Source organism: Atractosteus spatula (genome assembly GCF_055471065.1).
Source record: "Atractosteus spatula isolate fAtrSpa1 chromosome 10 unlocalized genomic scaffold, fAtrSpa1.hap1 SUPER_10_unloc_1, whole genome shotgun sequence".
Classification (NCBI taxonomy): Eukaryota; Metazoa; Chordata; class Actinopteri; order Semionotiformes; family Lepisosteidae; genus Atractosteus; species Atractosteus spatula.
The window spans coordinates 2007778-2029246 of record NW_028296612.1 but is presented as its reverse complement, the minus strand read 5'-3'; positions in this window follow the sequence as shown (position 1 = coordinate 2029246).

Sequence of the window (21469 nt, the reverse complement as noted above, 5' to 3'; positions counted from 1 at the left end):
TGCTTGGCGTTTCCCTTGCCCCTGGGAATGTGAACATACACCTCCAGGGCCCTAGTTCTGTTCTGTGGTCATCAGGAGGTGAACTTGTTAGAAGGGGGAAGTCTGATCTCTCGGGTGTTCTTTGGTGTTGAGACTGTGGAGGGTGGGGTTGGCCCTCGATGTGTTTTTAAGGTGGTAACGCTCCCTGATTTAACTGCTCAGGGCTGTGACAAGGTTATTGGAGACGCGTGTGACTCTCGGCTGGAGTTGTGCCCCAGGACAGAGCTCTGTGTGGTGGCTGTGGGCTGGTAGAAGGAATATGTCTCTTGGTGGAAATGTAGCCTGTGTGCAAACACACCACCCCTCTGTTGGAAAGTTGAGAGAGCTGACGGAGCTGTGAGTGAATATTAATCCACCTGCTGCCTCTGGGCCTGAGTGATCGAGGTTGAGCAGGAGCTCTTAACTGTCAAAGAGGGAGAAAGCAGGTTACTGTTCCACAGAGACAACCAGTCTGCTTTCTTTTCAATATAATGCACCTCCTTGCTCTTGGCTCCCTGGTGCCGTCATCCACTCCAGGCTGGACTCCTCTTACGCTGAGAGATACAGGTGGGGCAGTGTTAGAGTGGGTGTAAGATGGGCCAAGGGAGGAGTACAGTCTCAACCCTGTGTTACACTCTCAGGGTGACTGTCCTGCTGCAGGACTTCATGAACTACATTTCCCAGCAGGCCATGAGGACGATGGTGGCCAACAGGCTGCCTCCCCTGGGTTGATAAGGTGCAGGTGCTGTCACTCCAAACCTGCAGCCAGTCTGAATTCCTGCAGAGGACAGGAGCCTGGAGGTACAAGTTCATACATTCTGTGTGGGTTTGTCGGTGGGAAGGAAATGTTTTAAGTGCAGCAAAGCTGCAAGAGGGTCCGAGAAAGGAATATTTATATTTATCAACAAGCTGGGTTATTTTTAGTAAAATGGAAGCTGTTCTAAGAACCTGATTTTTTTCCCCTAGGCTATAACTAACTCACTCTCCCCCAACTGCTGTCAGTATTTTTTCTTTCTTACACTCCAGCTCACAGCTGGGCTGGAGGATAGTCCTTGTCACAGCTGCCTTACCCAGAGTGCAGTGTAGCTTTTGGTCAGCTGACCAGCTGGAGAAACATGATTGGTCAGGGGAGGTTTAAAAAGCAGGAAGTGGAGGCTCCCAGTGTTGCTGCAGCCAGAGCAGCGAGTGGAGGAAGGAGCTGCTGGAGAAGAAAGACCAGTTCACAGCTCTGTCTGTGTCCTTCACAGCACAACCCCCCTGCTCTCCTATAGTCAGGGCAAGAGTTTCATCTCTCTCCCTTTCACAGAGCTCAGCAGGACTGGTTTGCTTAGCTTTGGACATCTTCCAAATAAGGCTTTGGACATTTTGTATCTACTCAACTACATATTTCTCCTGTTCTTCATTGACCTGGAGTGGAAGTTTGCTGGTGACCCTGTGGCCTCCCCTCATGAGGATCAACTTTTCCTTACCAGGCCAGCAGCAGCCCAGGCTGACCTGAAGCTAAACCCAGTTGTTTTTCAGCTCAGAGGAGACGAGAGACTTGTCCTGTCCCAGTGTCCGGTTGACAGCCCCAATCCTCCACCTCCTCCAGCATGAGACACAGGTAGACAGCTCTCAGAACAAATGCCTTCACGGCCACGAGGTAAGGAAAGGGTGCTCTTTATTCACAGTGGGATAAAGCACCCCAGAAACCACAAACCTCAGTTCTTCTCTGAGGTCTAGGTACACTTGCAGTCGTCTTCAAAGCAGGTCTCTGTGAAGACAGCCAGACTCACAGCTCCCAGGCTCAGCAGTCAGACCTCCTCCCCCTGACGCAGCTCAGCTCTGCAGCTCTTCCCTCCTGCTCTGCTCAGCACAACTGACCTCTGTCCCCAGGCAGCACCAGACTGAAGGCCTCCCCTCCTGCCTTTTAACTGTCTCCCCACCAATCGTCGTCCACCAATTAGGCAGGTAATTATAGGCAGCAGGTTGTTCTCCTCGGCCTCGTTGGGGATGAAGGTCAGACAAGCGCCACTGTCTTGCCTGAACCTGCTGCACTCTTACTCTGAGACTCTCTTATTCTTACTCTGTTGGGGCTCAGTTGTTTCTGAAATCAATAAAAATAAATCGAATTCAACTAGAAAAACTGTGTGATAAGTTTTCCAGGGTGAGTAAAAGCATAAATGTTAAAATATACAGAAAATTACATGAAAATAAACAGCTTGTTTTCCACAGTCCTTGATCCCACAGCCCCAGCATTAGAAGCCCAGAGCTCTTCCACTGAGCCACAGTGTCTTTGTGAGGTTGGGGCTCCTGTGTGCTCTTGGTCTTCCCAGCTCAGGGTTCGAAATTGAGGGATAAGAGACAGACTGAATAAGCTCTCCTTCAGGACAGGAGCCAGTGGAGGAGTGGAGATGGTGCTGAGCTCATGACCAGGAGGTTGTGGGTTCAAGTCCTGGCTAAGAGCTGAGGTGGGTTTGTAGTGTGATTCTCCCCAGCAGTGACAGGGTGAGAAGTAAAAGCCCACAGCCCTCGTGTCTTTATTTATCAGTGTGTTACTGTCCACAAGAATTAAATTAACAAAAGCTCCAGGTTCTCCCAGGATTTGAACCCACAACCTCCAGGCAGCAGTCCAGAGCTCTTCCCCTGAGCCACAGCGTGTCTTTGTAGAGCTGGGGCTCCTGTGGGCTCTTGGTCTTCTTCCCAGTTCAGGGCTGAAACGGAGGGATAAGAGACAGACCGAATCCCTCTCCCCTTGGGCCAGGAGCAGGTGGAGGAGTGGAGATGGTGCTGTGCTCCTGATGAGGAGGTTGTGGGTTCAAGTCCTGACTGATCCCTGGTAAGTAAACTGAGGTGAGTATGTGGGCAGGATGATGGGGAGGGGCTATTACTGGGGGGTAGAGGATGCAGAGCAGGGCTAGGGCTAGGGGGAGGGCTAGGAAGGGTAGAGCAGGGCAGTGGCTGGGTTAGACAGAGGGGGTAGTGGTGGGGTAGAGGTGTGGGGCAGGGCCTAGGCTAGACAGGGGGTAGTGGGGGGATGGGTAGAGCAGTAGAGGTGAGGTGGGCTAGGCAGGGAAGGGTGAAGGTTAGACAAGGGGAGGTGTAGGGGGGAGATGGGTAGAGCAGCAGGAGTGGGGCAGGGCTAGGGTAGAGTAGAGGGGGGAGGCAGTGTGGGGGAGGGCCAGGTGTGGGAGGGGAGAGTAGGAGAGGTGATGGAGGGGGGGGGCCCAGGCTGAGGTAGTGGGGGGGTGAGGCAGGCAGGGCTGGGGTAGACAGGGTGAGGGGCAGAGGTGGAGGTGAGGCAGGCAAGGGAGAGAGGGGAAGGTGGCCTGGGCCTGCTGAGGGGGGGCCAGGCATGGGGTGAGGTGGAGGCAGGAGCGAAGGAGCTAAGGGGGGGAGTACATTTTCTTCTTTTGCTTCCCTTGACCCCTGGGGGGGGGGAGAGAGCAGAAGAGGGAGAGATTCATCAAAGATTTGACAACTTGTACTTCCCCCCCTCCTCAGCAGGCCCAGGCCACCTTCCCCTCACCTCCACCTCTGCCCCTGCCCCTCACCCTGTCTACCCTAGCCCTGCCCCACCCCTGCTGCTCTACCCACCCCCCCCACTACCCCTGTCTAGCCTTGGCCCTGCCCAACCCACCTTACCTCACCTCTACTGCTCTACCTACCCCCCCCCCACTACCCCTGTCTAGCCTTGGCCCTGCCCAACCCACTCCTCCCCCTCTGTCTAACCCAGCCACTGCCCTGCCCTACCCTTCCTAGCCCACCCCAACTACCTGCCCCTCCCCTTAGCCCTGCTCTGCCTCCTCCACCCCCCAGTAATAGCCCCTCCCCCTCATCCTGCCCACATACTCACCTCCAATACTCACCTTGGTTTACTTACCAGGGATCAGTCAGGACTTGAACCCACAACCTCCTGGTTGTAAGCACAGCACCATCTCCACTCCTCCACCTGCTCCTGGCCCAAGGGGAGAGGGATTCGGTCCGGCTCTTATCCCTCCATTTCAGCTCTGACCTGGGAAGAAGACCAAGAGCCCACAGGAGCCCCAGATCAACAGAGACACGGTGGCTTGGTGGAAGAGCTCTGCCTCTGTATCGGAGAGGTTGTGGGTTCAAATCCAGGGAGTAACTAGCTGCTTGTTTTATTCAATTTAATTCTTGAAAACAGAGACATGTTGATAAATAGAGACACTGCGATCATGTACTTTTCTTACCAACCTCAGGTCTCACCCAGGACTTGAACCCACAACCTCCCAGGTCACAAGCACAGCACCATCTCCACTCCTCCACCTGCTCCCGCCCTGAGAGGAGACGCCATTGCTCTGCCTTTTACTGCTCAGTCTGGAACCCTGAGCCGGGAAGAGCAAGAGCCCACAGGAGCCCCAGCCTGCAGAGAGACACGGTGGCTCTGTGGAAGAGCTCTCGCCTGCTCCCCTCCAGCCTGCAGGTTCAAATCCTCCACAGGACAAGTGTTTTACATTTAATTCTCACAAACGTTAACAATTATTATTTTATTCACCCGAGAAGACTGCTTGCTCTTTTTTTATTTGAATTGGATTTATTTCCCTCGCCGACGGGCTCAGCTACTTCAGGAACAGCTTCTGTGCCACTCGCTCTGGACGCCGTGAGGGGCAGCAAGATGTCGACTCCATTTCCCAGCAGGCCATGCCGAAGCACAATTACCTGGCTAATTGGTGGAAGCCCATTGGTCGGGAGACATTTAAAAAGCAGGCAGCGGAGCCCTTCACTCTGGCCTTGGCTGGGGAAGAGAGCGGTTGTGCTGAGCGGAGCAGGAGAGAGGAGCTTCAGAGCTGTGCTGCTGCTGTGTTGGGCTGCTGAGCCTGGGAACTGGGAGTGCTGGCTTTCTTGACACAGGCCTGGTTTGAAGCTGGTGGCGGCTCCAGGTAAGAGCGAGGCTCTGTCTTGTGGTTTCTGGCCTGCTGTGTCCCTCGCTGTGAATAAAGAGCACTGCGATCCCTTACCTTGTGGCTGTGAGTGTTTGTGCCCAGAGCTGCCCTGCTGGGCCTCCTGATCCCTGTTGCTGAGGGTCTGACCGCAGTGGGTGGGTGTCAAATGACTGGGGGGTCACCAGCACACGTCCACACCAGGTCCCTGAGAAACAAGGAACAAATAAGGGCCCCTGCCCAGTCTAGTTCTAGAGGTTCATGAGGGCTCCTGCGGAGCCTCCGCTGAGAGGAAAGAGAACCCCTGGCCCTGCCTGCACCCCACAGCCCCTCACTGCCCTTCAAACAGCAGGAACAGGGATCCTGCTCCAGGCGAGCGGACTGACGAAGGAAGAGATGAATAAAATCTGAACCCAGCCCCCAGGACAGCTCCTAGTTCACCGAGAACCACCCAGCTTGTCCCTCCATCTCTTCCTTTCTTAAAACTGCTGCCAGTTTCTCTGCAGCTCAAATGTTTTCCTCCCACCCACAAGTCCAACTAACCGAACAAACTACTGCCTCCACCTTCCACCCCTCTGCAGGAGCTGAGCTCCCATACCCTCCTTATATACACCAGCTGAGCCTCATTAACCCAGGGGAGGCAGCCTATTGGCCACAATCATCCTCATGGCCTGCTGGGAAATGTAGTCCATGGAGTCCTGCAGCAAGACAGTCCCAGCGAGAGCGTAACAGAGGGTGGAGACTGTACCCCTCCCTTGGCCCATCTTACACACACTCCCACACTGCCCCACCTGTATCTCTCAGTGTAAGAGGAGTCCAGCCTGGAGTGGATGACAGCACCAGGGAGCCAAGAGCAAGGAGGTGCATTATATTGAAGAGAAAGTAGACTGTCTCTGTGGAATAGTAACTCGCTCTCTCCCTCTTGAACAGGTAAGAGCTCCTGCTCAACCTCGATCACCCGTGCCCAGAGGCAGCAGGTGGATTAATATTCACTCGCACCAGTAGTTACTGGCTTCACTCCTAGCTCAGTCAGCTCTCTCACCTTCCAGACCAAAGGGTGGTGTGTTTGTACACAGCTCCTGCTGCACACAGGCTACGTTTCCACCAGGAGACATATTCCTTCTACCAGCACACAGAGCTACAGCCTAGAGCCCAACTACAGCCAAAAGAATCGCACACGTCTCCACTAACCTGATCGCAGCTTAAAGCAGTTAAGTCGAGGAGCGTTAAAACCTTAAAAATGCATCTAGGGGTCCCCCCTCCACAGTCTCAACCCAAAAGAACACCCCAGAGATCGGACTTCCCCCTTCAAACACGTTAACTGCTTGTTAGCCAGAAAACAGAACTAGGGCTCCAGCCGTGCACGTTCATATTCCCACTGGGAGGGGAAAGAAACCCCTACCCCATGGGCTAGAAGTGGAAAGAAAAAAGGAGTTGTGCCAAAACACTGAGACCATTCTGAAATAGTCCTCCCCCTCCTCCAGGAGCCAAACTCAACAATAACATGAACATGTCTTCCCACCCCCTCTCTCAAACACACCACACACCTGACTTCATTCCCCACATCCCCCCCCCTCTCTCAGGCGTGGCTCTGTGCAGGCTCATGTTCCCCTCTTTGAACACCTCTATCGCATTTGCTTTATTAACTAGCAGCACCCAGGGGAAAAAAAAACTCCAGGTGGGGCCTGGCCCAGAGAGATGTAAGACAACTCAGGACAGAGATAGGTCACCGTGTAAAATACTGAAGCTGAACAGAAGGGGAAAAGTCAGTATTCCAGTTTGTCCATTCCAGCACCATACTGGTGAGAGGGCAGGGTTGAAGATCACAATACCAGCCAGAGTTGAGGACGGGAGTCTCACCCAGTAGAAATAGAACAGGTCAGACATACCAGTCCACCACCAAGTATTACAGTAGAGTACAGGTGACAATTTGGGACACAGGTCCACTTTGTACAACACACTGCACAGTACAGCACACAGCTGGGGGTATTGCAACACAATCCAGGTGACAATTCACATCACGGCACAGCTCTAAGTATTACTAGTCAGCACACTCCCCAACAGTATTACATTACACACATTTGACTACTATAATCAAGTACAGGTGACAGGTTGGAACACAAGTCTGAGTATTACACTGCAATACAGTAAACACTATACAGGTGAGAGTTCACAGCACAGTACACAACTCAGTATTACACTACAACACAGGTAACTTTAACAGTAGTCTGAGTATTACACTGCAGGAGAGGCTGGGTATTACAATACAACACAGGTAACAGTTCACATAGCAGTACAGGACACAGCATTGAGTATTACAAGCAAGTACAGGTGACATCTTTGGAAAGAAATCTTTGTTAGACTGAAATACAGTACAGAAAGCCAAGAGTTACACTACTGTACAAATGAGGGTGCAGTAGCCTAGTCTCTATATTACAACAGGACAGCACACAGTTCTGAGTATTACAGTACAGAAGGCTGAGTGTTATAATATAGTACAGGTGACAGTTTAACACACCCGTCTTACTCTTACAACAGCACAGTACGCAGGGCTGAGTGTTACAACAGATCACATAGGGAGCGACCTCAGCATGTGTAGGCCACAAAGGAACAAGTAAAGGTCTCTTCGCTGCTGAGAAAAGAAGAAAGGAAATAATATTTCAGCTGGGAATTGATAGTTCAGTATTATAATAGAGTACAGGTGACAGTATGATACAGTGGTTGTGTTATGACAGTGTAGTACAGCACACATGGTTGGATATTACAGCACAATACAGGGGACAGTTCACATCACAGTACACAGGGCAGAGTATTACACTAGAGTACAGCTGACAGTTTCAGAAGTCTGATTGTGACACTGAAATACAGGACAGAGGGTGACTGTTACAACAGTGTACATGTGACAGTGCAGTACAGCAGACCATGTATTACAACAGCTCAAGTAGGGAGCTACATCAGCATGCATAGGCCACAAAGGAACATCTCAACTCGGACATGACAGTTCATTATTATAATAGAGTACAGGTGACAGTATGGTACAGTGGTTGTGTTATGACAGTGTAGTACAGTACACAGAGCTATTACAATAGATTACAGGTGACAGCTTAGCACACTGCTGTGTTTATTACACTGCCGTACAACAGACAGGGCTGGGTATTACAACACAATACAAGTGACAGTTCACACCCCCCGTACACTAGAGAGATCTGAATTTTACAATCAAGTACAGGTAAACGGTTTGGTCAGAAGTCTGAGTGTTGCATTGAAAACCAATAGGAAGAGCAACTGTTATAACACTGTACAAGTGACAGTTCAGTACACCGGTATTACCATGTATTATAACAGCACAGTACACAGGGCTGAGTATTATAATAGGACAGTTGAAATCTCAGCACAGAGATTTGAGTATTATAACAATCTAGGTAACACTTAACATAACAGCACAGTAGACATTAGTATTACACTAGAGTACAGGGGACAGTTTTGGGCAGAAGTCTGAATGTGACACTGAAATACAGGACAGAGGGTGACTGTTACAACATTGTACAGGTGATAGTGCAGTATACCAGTCCCTCTACAGCACAGTACACAGGGTGGAGTATTATAATAGGACAGTTGAAATTTTAGCACAGATTTGAGTAGTAAAGTACACTGAAGTTGAAGGTTTAAGAAATGGTTGTATCACTGAGTATTAAAGTTCAGTCTGAACAAGAGATCCACACACTGGTTGAAGTAGTTTTGTACAGCCCAGGTAAGAGCCGAGCACACAGGTCTGCGTATTAAGGCACAGTAAAGGTGAAAATTCAGCACACTGTTTAAGTATTTTAGTACAGGCCAAGTGAGAGCTGAACACACCGATCTGAGAACTAAAAAATGCTGAAAAGGTGAGAGTAAAGTACACAGCTGTGTCATTGAGTATTGAAACTCAGTCAAGGTAAGAGTGTAGCACACAGATTCGAGTATGAAAGTACACTTTAGATGAAGGTTCAGCATACACGTCACTGAACATTACAGATCTGGACAAGTGAGAGTTCAGCACAGTGGTTTAAGTATTAAAGCCCAGTACTGGTGAGAGTTCAGTACACACGTCTGAGCACTGCAAAATAGTACCAGTCAGACATGCGAGTTCACAGATCTGACTATTACAATACATCACACAGGGTTGAGTATTCTAATAGTACAGATGACTGTTCAGCACAGAAATCTGAGAATTAAAATACACTGCTTGTGAAGGTTTAGCATACATGGGTGTCACTGAGTATTAAAGCTCACTTACAAGTTAGGGATCAGTACACTGGTTAAACTTTTATAGTACAGGCAAGGTAAGTAAAGCACACAGGTGTGTCATTGATTAAAACTCAGTAGAGCCAAGAGTGTAGTACACAGATTTGAGTATTGAAGTACACTACAGAAGGGTCAGCATACACATCTCTGAATATTAAAGCTCAGTACAAGCTCACCTCCCTGGTTTAAGTATTTCAGTACAGTCCAGGTGAGACCCGACGACACAGATTGAAGTATTAAAGCACAGTAAACGCAAGAGTTAAGTTTACAGGTTTATTACGATGCATTACAGCTCAGTGGAGATGAGAGTTCAGAACAGAGGCTTCAGTATTAAAAACACAGGAAAAAAAAAGTACCCATTATGTTGAGTACACTCCAGGTGAGAGATGAGCACACAGGTATCAGTATTGAAGCACAGGAAAAAGCACTGCTTTAAGTTTCTTGTCCAGAGCTGACCACAATAAAATTAAAACAAGTGTAAAGCACACAGGTGTCTCTTTGAGTATTAAAACTCAGTCAAGGTAAGAGTGTAGCACACAGATTTGAGATTTAAAGAACACTGCAGGTTAAAGTTCAGCATACTGGTGTGTCACTGAATATTAAAGCTCACTTACAAGTTAGAGATCAGCACAGTGGTTTAAGTATTTTAGTGCTGTCCAGGTGAGAGCTGAGCACACAGGTTTGAGTATTAAAGCACAGTAAAGGTGAGTTTAGCACACACGTGTATCACCCTGGTTTAAGTATAATAGCACAGTCCACATGAGGGTTCAGCACACTTTTGAGTATGAAAGCACAGTAAAGATGAGAGTTCAGTACAGAGGTGTGTCATTAAGTATTAAAGCTCAGTGCTGGTTAAGTACGCAAGTCTGAGCATTGTCAACTAGTACCAGTTAGACATACAAGTTCACATATTTGAGTATTACAACAGCTCATCACACAGGGCTGAGTACTATAGTAGTACAGTTGAGGGTTCAGCACACAGATTGGAGGATTAAAATAGTAACAGGTTTGAGCATTCAAGTACACTGCAGGTGAAGGTTCAGCATACATGTGCATACTGGTGTGTCTCCGAGTACTGAAGCTCAGTACAAGTGTGGAGTTCAGCGCACAGATGTGTCAGTGTATGAAGGTACAATCTTCTCGAGAATTGAGTACACCATTGTCAACACTCCACTCCATACAGTACAGCCACTGATGACCATTATCTCAGAACAGTCTATCTGAGCAAAATAGATCACTCGGAGGTACAAGACTTTGTCCCTCTCTGGAATCGAACCTGCAATCCACAGTCAAAAAGCCCTGTTTAATACTGCAGAAGTGTAGTGTTTTACAGAGCACACGCAGCCGGACTGAGAGAAAGACACACAGCTCAAGAGACAGGCAGAGAGACGTCACAGAGACCGACACAAGGAGGAAGAAAAAGACAGGAAAGAGCTTCTCACCTCCATCCCAACTCCCAGCCATACCCGTCTTCCCACTATCTGCCCCTGGCCAGCCTGGAAAATTAGGGAAAAGAATACAGGAGAGGGTTCAATCTTTAAACATACACGTTTTCCCACTGTCAAAAGATCACAGGAGAGACCATCTAACCTCTATCCCAACTACACACATTGTCCCCACTGGCAGCCTCTCTACAGCCTGGAAAATACACAGAGTTCAGCATCAATCCCAACACCACATCTCCACTGTCTGCCTCCGGACACCCTGGAAAATTAGGGAAAAGATTACAGGAGAGAGTATCCAAGCTCTATCCCAACTCTACCTCTCTTCCCACTAGCAGTGTCTGGGCAACCTGGAAAATTAGGGAAAAGGAAACAAGAGAGGGTTCAATCTTCATACGTACATGTCTTCCCACTGGCAGCCTCTGAACATCCTGGAAAATTAAGGAAAAGGAGAGAGCACCCTACCTCCATACCCATCTTTCCACTGTCAATTTCGTGGACATCCTAGAAAATCAGGGAAAAGATTATAGGAGAGAACATCCAATCACTATTCCAACTCCCAAGCTGTCTTCCCACTGGCAGCCTTTGGCCAGCCTGGAAAATTAGAGAAAAGAGGAGAGAGCATCCCACCTCCATTCCAACTGCCCTTCCAAGCCTGTCTTCCCACTTTCCATTTTTTGGACATCCTGGAAAATTAGAGAGTATCCAAACTCTATCCCAACCCTACCTCTCTTCCCACTGGCAGCGTCTTTGCAGCCTGGAAAAAACAGGAGAGAGAGTTCAACGTCAACCCCAACACCTCATCCATTCCCGTCTTCCCACTGTCTGCCTCTGGACACCTTGGAAAATTAGGGAAAAGAACACAGAAGGGTTCAATCTTCACCCCACCTCCATTCTGACTCCTCATCCATACCCATCTTCCCCACTGTCAGTTCTTTTGGTCATCCTGGAAAATCAGGATAAAAATAACAGGAGAGAGCATCCAAAGGAGACAGGAGAGGGTTCAATCTTCATCCATGCCTGGTCTTCCCCAATTTCAGCCTCCGGACCTGCTGGAAAATGGAAAAGCAGGATGGGAGAGAGTATCCAACCACTATCCCAACATAGCTGGCAGCCTCCTGGATAACCTGGAAAGTTGGGGAAAACAAAAACACATAGGAGAGGGTTCAATCTTCATCCATACCCGTCTTCCCACTGACAACTTCTGGACATCCTGGAAAATTAGTGAAAAGATGGACAGGAGAGAGAGCACCCCACCTCCATTCCGACTCCTCATCCATACCCGTCCATACAGAAATGAACACAGGACAGAGCGTCAACCTCCATCCACACTGGTCTTCCCACTGGCTGCCCCTGCATTGGAGTCCATCTTGACCTTCGACCCTTGACCTTGGTGGCTCACAGTGTATGAGCTCAGAGAGCAGGACACGCTGCTGTAGGCTGCACAGCTGTGACAGCTGGTTCGTGTGTCTGAGGGCAGCAGTCTGGCTCTGCAGTCTCTCTGTGCCTCGTCATCTGTATGTAGCCCAGTGTTCACTTGTATTACTAGTTACAGTATTACTGTTAATTATACAATAATAATCCACTAGGCTCCAATATCAATGCTAGTAACCCTATAACAGTTCTCCTCTCTCACTAGCTGGGTTGTGGGTTCATGCCCCAAGTGCGATATAGGAGTGACAGCATTAATCATACCTTGGGCTAGTGCTGGACTTGGGTATGAGAGTGTAGTGTCAACAGCACACTGACCAGGTTCTTGGGGGCAAGAGACAGCAGGAGGTCAGGACACAGCCCTGATGGTCACCCCCTGGAGCTCCACTAGGAGGAGTCCACTGGCTCTCCGCCTGGAGCTCGTCTCCAAGGAGCAGCCTGAATCAGGGTCACCTGCAGCTCTTCGTCATCATCATGGTCATCCTCACAGGCTCCAGCAGCCAGGAGATCGGGACACCCTGGATGATTCCCCGAGACGACTCCTACTCTGTCCCCTCAGAGTCTGTGGATCCCAGATTGGACCGATCAGCCCCGATCATGTAAGACCAGCGTCGCCTGCGAGGGACAGCCAGTGAAGGAGAGACTCACCTGGTCTGCACTCACCTGCCTGGCGCCTCGTGCCCTTCAGTGCTGATGGGGTACCCTGTCCCCCACCTGTGCTGACTGGTTGAAAACACTCTCTTGACTTCTAACTGCAGGTCTGGGGGTGCCCTCTCCTCCGTGGTAGAGGGTCTGACCTGGCTCCTGTTGGGAATAAACATGCCTGAAGGCAGCCTGTGCTCCACCGAGTCCCGACTGCTCCGGTCCAGAGCTGCTGTTTTGGTGACCCGTCCTGGAGAAACACAGGCGTGTTGTCCACAGGCTCTCTCTCCCCCTTCCTCACCTCGTTCAGAGGATCCAACACCCCTGGGCTCCCCTTCATTGTTGTGGCACCACTGGGCTCCTCCTGGTCAGCCTGAGTTTTCAGGGGGTCCAGGCGCTGGGGCTCCTCCCAGAGTCGAGGTCCAGGAGGAGTTTCTTCCTCATGGCTTCTCCCAGATCTTCCAGACTCCTCAGGCCTGAGCCGGGCTGGGAGGAGGGAACCTTCCCCGAGATCCTGGAGTCCGACGTCCAGACGACACGACCGGCGAGATGGAGCCGATGGGGGAGGATGTGGGCGTCGGGGCTCCTGGTGTCCGACTGGGAGAGAGCTCGGATGTCGGGGTGTCTGTCCTCCCTCTTGACTTTTCCTCCTTCAGGATTCCACAGAGATCTCAGTTGAGCAAGTTCACTGTCACACAGGAATGTTCCTTGGCTTCAAGTGTCTGGTACCCCACTCCTCCAGCTCTCACCTGGCTGGTACCCCACTCCTCTCACCTTTACAGTGAACACACAGAAACCCACTGGTTCAGTGACTCACCATTCGAGTGAATCCCCAGCACGGTAAACAGGCAAATAAACTAATTATTCAGGAAACAGACTGAAGAGTTTGTCTGGTTTGGTGGTTAACGCGTACAGAGAATATCCAAGAAACGGAGTCCTCCTTAATTCTCCGTCAGGTTTTCAGTTGTTTTGGGACAAAACCGTCCTTCATTAAGGGACACGTGCAGACTTCCACTGATCTGAACCGAACGTCCATCAGGGAATTTCGTGGGCTTGCGAGAAGAATTGGAGACAAACAACAATAATAATAGACTTCATTGACGTATTCATACTTGGTCAGATATTAAGATTAACATCATGAGTTCAAAACAGCTGGTGATACTCAAATCTACAACCACACTAAACCTGACTATGAAGTAGCTGTCTCTGCTCTGTACTGTGACTCTGTACGGTATAAATACAGGACAGGTGCGTCTCTGTACCGTGCGTCTCTAGACTGTGTAGATACAGGACAGGTGCGACTCTGGACTGTATAGATACAGGACAGGTGCGACTCTGGACTGTATAGATACAGGACAGGTGCGACTCTGGACTGTATAGATACAGGACAGGTGCGACTCTGGACCGCGCGTCTCTAGACTGTATAGATACAGGACAGGTGTGTCTCACTCACCTCCTCAGTGACTGAGCCAGTGGACACACATGCAGAAGGACAGCAGAGAACAGGGTGAAGATCAGACTCCCTCATGCTGGGATCTCCCATCAGGGTGGGCTTCCTGTAAACTACAAGAAGGAAGATCAGAAACCCTTCAGCACAAGCAGGGAGTTCTCCTCCTCAGTCTCATTATTAATTTCATGCTCCTGCCCAGCTTGTATTCAGCAAACAGGAAAGTGAGGGTAGATGAGAGACTACAATGAGCTGTTTTTTTCTACAACAAACAAGACAGGTCTGCCGGAGGTGGTCTCTAAATATTGAGATCACACCCTGCCACACCCCACATAAAGAAAAGAGTGTGATTTGTCCCCACCTGTAAGCAGTCTGGTTGGATCTCTCCTCCGTCTCTGGTGGTGCAGTAGTACAGTCCGTCTCTCCGAGCCTCTCAATTCACAGACTGGGAGAGCTAGTGGAGCTGAAAGACAATCAGGACAGAGGATGATACAAGAACCCCCCCTGTCAGGAGTGTAGAGCCCTCTAGTGACCCTACTGTAGACCTGCTCACCTCCCACAGTGACTGTCACAGTGCTGATAGTGTTTCCCTGAAGGTCCCTCACTGTGTAGTTCCCCTGATCAGCTGGAGTGAGGGGGCGCAGCGTCAGAGAGCCGTCCTGCACCGACACTCTGTCTCTGTACTGGGGGACACAGCGGGCTGTGCTGCTCTGGACAGAACACACTGAGGTCCAGTTTCCACCTCCTGCAGGGTCAAACAGCACCTCCACCGGCTCTCCAGTGAACAGGGGGACAGACAGAGAGGCTCCAGGCTGCAGGGTGACAGTGTCTCTGTGAGCTGAAAGACCATCAGGACAGAGGATGATATAAGAACACACTCTATCAAGAACATAGAGCCCTCTAGTGACCCTACTGTAGACCCGCTCACCTCCCACAGTGACGATAGTGTTTCCCTGAAGGTCCCTCACTGTGTAGCTCCCCCGATCAAACGCCCTCAGGTCCTTGCAGACACATACAAGCGAAAAATATAACCGGTCGCTTCCATACGAAAGACCTCCGTCTTCATCGAAATCGTTCATCAGCGCAAATAAAAGCCGCTATAATTGGATTCCTGTTCAGATCACATTCAAACACGCAACCGCTGCTCTCGTTTGTGTCGTGACTAATTACACTTACAGTAAGTAGCAGAGAGTAGTTTCGTACCCTCCTCCGGTATATTTTAGCATAAATGCCCCTTTTAAAAGTAAAAACAGGAACATCCCGTTATACATAAACGGGACACAAAGTAATAATTCTCCATATTCATTTTTGGATTAATTGAAATGCTCCGAGTCAGAGCGTCTTGTAGTCCGTGCTAATTAGGACAACAATGCTGAGCCCTTTGTGTCTTAAGCACAAGTTCAGCTGGTCTCCAACTTCACACAAATTAAAAACAAACTTCGATAAACTGCAACACGTCGCCCCTAAGTGTACAGAAGACCTGTGCAGACACAAATGTATAGTAAATACAACCGAAAAAAAACGTTCGCTTACATATGAAGGATCTCCGTATGAATCTTCGTCATTTATCAGCGCAAATAAAAGCCGCTTCAATAGGATTCGCGTTCAAAATCAAACGCAGTAGTCTCGTACACTCATCTGGTATAGTTTAGCTTGAATGACCCTCTGAAATTAAAAACAGCAACATCCCCGTTTTACACAAACACGACACCAAGTAATAATTCTATATTAACGTGGCCTACATGTTCATTTACGGTTTAAATTGAAAGGCTCCGAGTCAGAGCGTCTTGTCCTTCGTGCTAATTAGGACAGCAATGCTGAGCCCTTTGTGTATTAAGCACAAGTTCAGCTGGTCTCCAACTTCACTCCGCACGGTTTTTTCGTAGCATTGAGCTCAGAGCTGTAGCTCTTCTCCAGACAGCAGCGTGCTCTCCGAGAGCTCGTTATAACTGACCCACAGCGGTCAGTATGAAGTTTGCGCTGAACACTGTACATCACCCACACGCGGTACCTCTGCTTCCGAGCCCCGTCAGCTCTGCTGTGTTCACGACAGGACCTCCGCTCTCTCTCTCCTGTGATCTGATCGGACAAATGACGTTTCCCTCCGGTCTGGACCACAGACCTCTCTCACACCACCTGGGTGAGATCGCACCCCGGCCAATCAAGAGACTTCGTCAATTAAGCAATTAAGAGTCCAGAAACTTTATTGTAAACGCAAGCTCAGTTTCTGAATAATGCATCTGAAAATAGTCATAATTCTGCTTGAAAAGGCACTTTACCGCTGTAAATAAGCAGCAAACAGTACGTAAAAGTGAATTCAGTTGAAAAATAAGATTTCCCAAAGCCGACATTCGATCTTTTAAACAACTCAGGGCAGAGCTGACCGTGCGACCGGAGAATTGCAGAGTAAAGCTGATCAATATTTTAGTTCATCAGCGTTAAGATGGGTGTCAGTTCTATACGTGACTCTCCGTCGAATGAGAAAATTGTCAGCGCCGAAAGTCTCAATGCCTCCCCCCCCACCCCACCCCACACTCGACTCTCGCCGGTCTCTTCCCGACTCCTGCTCCCGTCTTCAGCTTCTTCAATCCTTTCTGTCGCTTCAAATACTGCCGGTGCGCCACCAAACCCGAAACAAAAAACAATGTCAGCTGGTTGTTTCAGCCCGCTGCTGTCCGTTTAGAGGAGAGTCTGGGGTCTGAAGACCTGGAGGCGAACAGACCACGGACATCCTGAACTCTCCTTGAGCGTCCGCTACCACTGCCCAGCGCACTTTCAGACAGAGCCCTCCTAGAGCTGCCCTCCGGACCAATCAGGAGTGCTGGTTACCTTGCTCTGGACCAATCGGAAAATTCCCTTGACTGCCCTCTGGACCAATCGGAAAATTCCCTTGGCTGCCCTCTGGACCAATCGGGTTGTGTCTTGACCTGACATGAAGTGAAACAGATCTTCATTAATGGCCAAAGCTGAACATATTGTGAGCAGCAAAACTCATGTTTTCTTACCTGGAGATGAAACTACGTCCCAGTACCTTATTTTACGATCCGTTTTAAAAACAATACAAACGTTTCTGGACATCAGCTGGTGCTTTTTGTCACTATTGAGTGACTCCGCGGCGAGGAAGATGAGGAACTCGCCTTTGTCACTGTTCGACATACCGTAACCAACTCGCAGCCTCCAACAGAGACGTTACACACATTAAAAACAAACTGGGATAAAGTACAACTTGTCGCTACCTAACAGTGCAGAAGACCTGTGCAGACACAAATGTATAGTAAATACAACCGAAAAAAAAAACGTTCGCTTACATATGAAGGATCTCCGTATGAATCTTCGTCATTTATCAGCGCAAATAAAAGCCGCTTCAATAGGATTCGCGTTCAAAATCAAACGCAGTAGTCTCGTACACTCATCTGGTATAAATTAGCATGATTGACCCTCTTAAATTAAAAACAGCAACATCCCCGTTTTACACAAACACGACACCAAGTAATAATCCTATATTAACGTGACCTACATGTTCATTTACGGTTTAAATTAATTGAAATGTTGCGACTCAGAGCGTCTTGTAGTTCGTGCTAATTAGGACAGCAATGCTGAGCCCTTTGTGTATTAAGCACAAGTTCAGCTGGTCTCCAACTTGACTCCGCACGGTTTTTCGTAGCATTGAGCTCAGAGCTGTAGCTCTTCTCCAGACAGCAGCGTGCTCTCCGAGAGCTCGTTATAACTGACCCACAGCGGTCAGATTGAAGTTTGCGCTGAACACTGTACATCACCCACACGCCCAGAGCCCAGCCAGCTCTGCTGTGTTCACGACAGGACCTCCGCTCTCTCTCTCTCTCCTGTGATCTGATCCGACAAATGACGTTTCCCTCCGGTCTGGACCACAGACCTCTCTCACACCACCTGGGTGAGATCGCATCCCGGCCAATCAAGAGACTTCATCAATTAAGCAATTAAGAGTCTAGAAACTTTATTGAAAACTGAAGAACGTTGAATTGTTTTTGAAGAATACATCTGAAAATAGCCATAATTGTGCTTGAAAAGGCACTTTACCGCTGTAATGGAGCAGCAAACAGTACATAAAACGTGCATTCAGCTTAAAAAAATAGAATTTCCTAAAAATGACTTTTGATCTTTTTAAAACAACTCAGGGCAGAGCTGACCGTGCGATCTGCTCTCTTAGAGAATTGCAGAGTAAGCTTCTTAATATTTAAGTTCATAAATGTTAAGATGGGGTCTGTACCTGGTCAAAATATTTGTCCAACGCAATAAGTACATCGAATTAGAATTGTAGGGCATTTCAAAATGATAAATCTCAGTTCTGTACATGATATATCTCATGAAACAAGTCATTATATGAAAGATGGTATAATTTCACGTCATTTCAAGTATATAAATCCGTTCTGTACATGACAGAAATATTTGTCTAATGAAATAATTGCTGACGCAATTTTAATGTCATTTGAAATACATAAATCTCAGGTCTGTACATGATGTATCTCACGAAAAAAGTCATTATATGAAAGATGATAGAATTTCATGTCATATCAAAAATAGAAATCCGTTCTGTTCTGTGCAGTGTTTTTGTGCCAGCGGCACCTATTTTTCCTGTTGTGAAGTTGTGTGGTGCTGATGTGCCAGCGAGTGTGAATAATTTATTCTTCCTGTTGTGAAGTTGTGTAGTTTTTGTATACCAAATCAAAAATCCATGAATAGGGAATAAGAAACTCCCACTGTTGTACATGTTTTACTTTCTTTTTGGTATAGGAGGTCTAGAAAATGTATCTCGATTTTCTTAAGATGGTGTCTTCTTTGAAGGCAGATGGGTTGAACCTCCGTGAAACACTCTCGCAGTTCAACTGCAAAACAAATACAGTATATTTACACAGTATCCCCTCCGCTCCGCTTTCTTAGCGAGCCAACCAGGAGTTTCCACTCTCAGCCATCTCTGAAACCGATCAGGAGTGTCTGTGCGCGTCTCTGTGAGCAGTGTCAGTGGTCTTCTCTGTGAACCAATGAGAGGTGTCCACAGTCGCCTACCCTTGAGCCAATGAAGGGTGTCTATAGTCTTCTCTCTGACCCAATCAGAAGCCTCTGTGGTCATCTCTGTGAACCAATCGGAGGCGACCGTGGTCTTCCCCCCCCCCCCGAACCAATCGGGTGTGCCCATAATCGCCCGCCTCTGCACCAATCGAGCGGGTCGGTGGCCTCCTCTGCGCCAATCGATTAATCATCAGGAGGGGCCACAGGCGCCGGTCTCGCCCTTGCCGGCAAGTCGGTTACGTTACAATCGACATCGATTCAGGCAGATGAAACGCACACGGGTGTGGCGGACACCCGCACAGTTACAATAAAACTCTAAGACTGCAGTTCCATCGACTGCCTGAGCGAGTGTCAAAACTTATTAGATTTATAAAGCGTTTTTATTTAAAAAAAAAACCAAAAAAACCCCCACTGACCTGAGCGCAGAACACCTGGCCGGTCTGCGGCGGGAGATTTCAAACCGACACGGCCTCTTCTGTGGACGGCGGTGGAATCGGGGACCGATCCTTGAGGATCAGAGCGGACAAATGTCCGTGCGGACAGAGGCGAGGAAGAAGTGGACAAGTCTGATCCGACGGGGTGTCCGAGAGCTGTGCGGTCCGCTGCTCCGAAAGGGGAAAAATTCAAGTGTAGCTGCAGAAACAGCTCGGGTCGCAGGAGGGCGCCAATAGCTCTGTAACAACAGATACTATTCAATTAAAAAAAAACAAAAAACATTACCGTCTTACTTTCTGGAGACATCAGGGGAACGCGGCGAGACCGGTACGGGAAACGCATCGCTGCCACCAAGGGGGGGGAAAAAAAAAAAGAATTCGCCCCCTCTCATCTCGTCATTATATCTCTTATAACGACGAGATCGTCATTCTCGCGTACTGGATGTGCTCGGGCGATAGCGCCCTCGTCACTCCGTACCTGTGATGTCGCTACGGGCGGGCGGGCGGGCTCGCTTGCTCGGAGCCGTGGGGCTGATCGCACGTATCGCACCATCAATCCCACCGCACCGGTCCTCCTCCTGCTGCTGGTAACGCGCTGGACACGGACACTGGACTGGGGGAGCCCTGAGCTGTAAGACCCACTGGACTGGGGGACCCCTGAGCTGTAAGACCCACTGGACTGGGGACCCCTGAGCTGTTAGACTCACTGGACTGGGGACCCCTGGGCTATAAGACCCACTGGACTAGGGGACCCCTGAGCTAAAAGACACACTGGACTGGGGGAGCCCTGAGCTGTAAGACCCACTGGACTGGGGACCCCTGAGCTGTAAGACTCACTGGACTGCGGGACCCCTGAGCTGTGAGACTCACTGGACTGGGGACCCCTGAGCTGTGAGACTCACTGGACTGGGGGACCCCTGAGCTGTGAGACTCACTGGACTGGGGACCCCTGAGCTGTAAGACTCACTGGACTGGGGGACCCCTGAGCTATAAGACTCACTGGACTGGGGACCCCTGAGCTATAAGACCCACTGGACTGGGGACCCCTGAGCTAAAAGACACACTGGACTGGGGGACCCCTGAGCTAAAAGACCCACTGGACTGGGGGACCCCTGAGCTGTAAGACCCACTGGACTGGGGGACCCCTGGGCTATAAGACTCACTGGACTGGGGGACCCCTGGGCTATAAGACTCACTGGACTGGGGACCCCTGAGCTGTGAGACTCACTGGACTGGGGGACCCCTGAGCTGTGAGACTCACTGGACTGGGGACCCCTGAGCTGTGAGACTCACTGGACTGGGGGACCCCTGAGCTGTAAGACTCACTGGACTGGGGGACCCCTGAGCTATAAGACCCACTGGACTGGGGACCCCTGAGCTAAAAGACACACTGGACTGGGGGACCCCTGAGCTAAAAGACACACTGGACTGGGGGACCCCTGAGCTGTGAGACTCACTGGACTGGGGGACCCCTGAGCTGTAAGACTCACTGGACTGGGGACCCCTGAGCTATGAGACTCACTGGACTGGGGACCCCTGAGCTGTAAGACTCACTGGACTGGGGGACCCCTGAGTTGTAAGACTCACTGGACTGGGGGACCCCTGAGCTATAAGACTCACTGGACTGGGGACCCCTGAGCTAAAAGACACACTGGACTGGGGGACCCCTGAGCTGTAAGACCCACTGGACTGGGGGACCCCTGAGCTGTAAGACCCACTGGACTGGGGGACCCCTGAGCTAAAAGACACACTGGACTGGGGACCCCTGAGCTAAAAGACTCACTGGACTGGGGACCCCTGGGCTATAAGACCCACTGGACTGGGGACCCCTGAGCTAAAAGA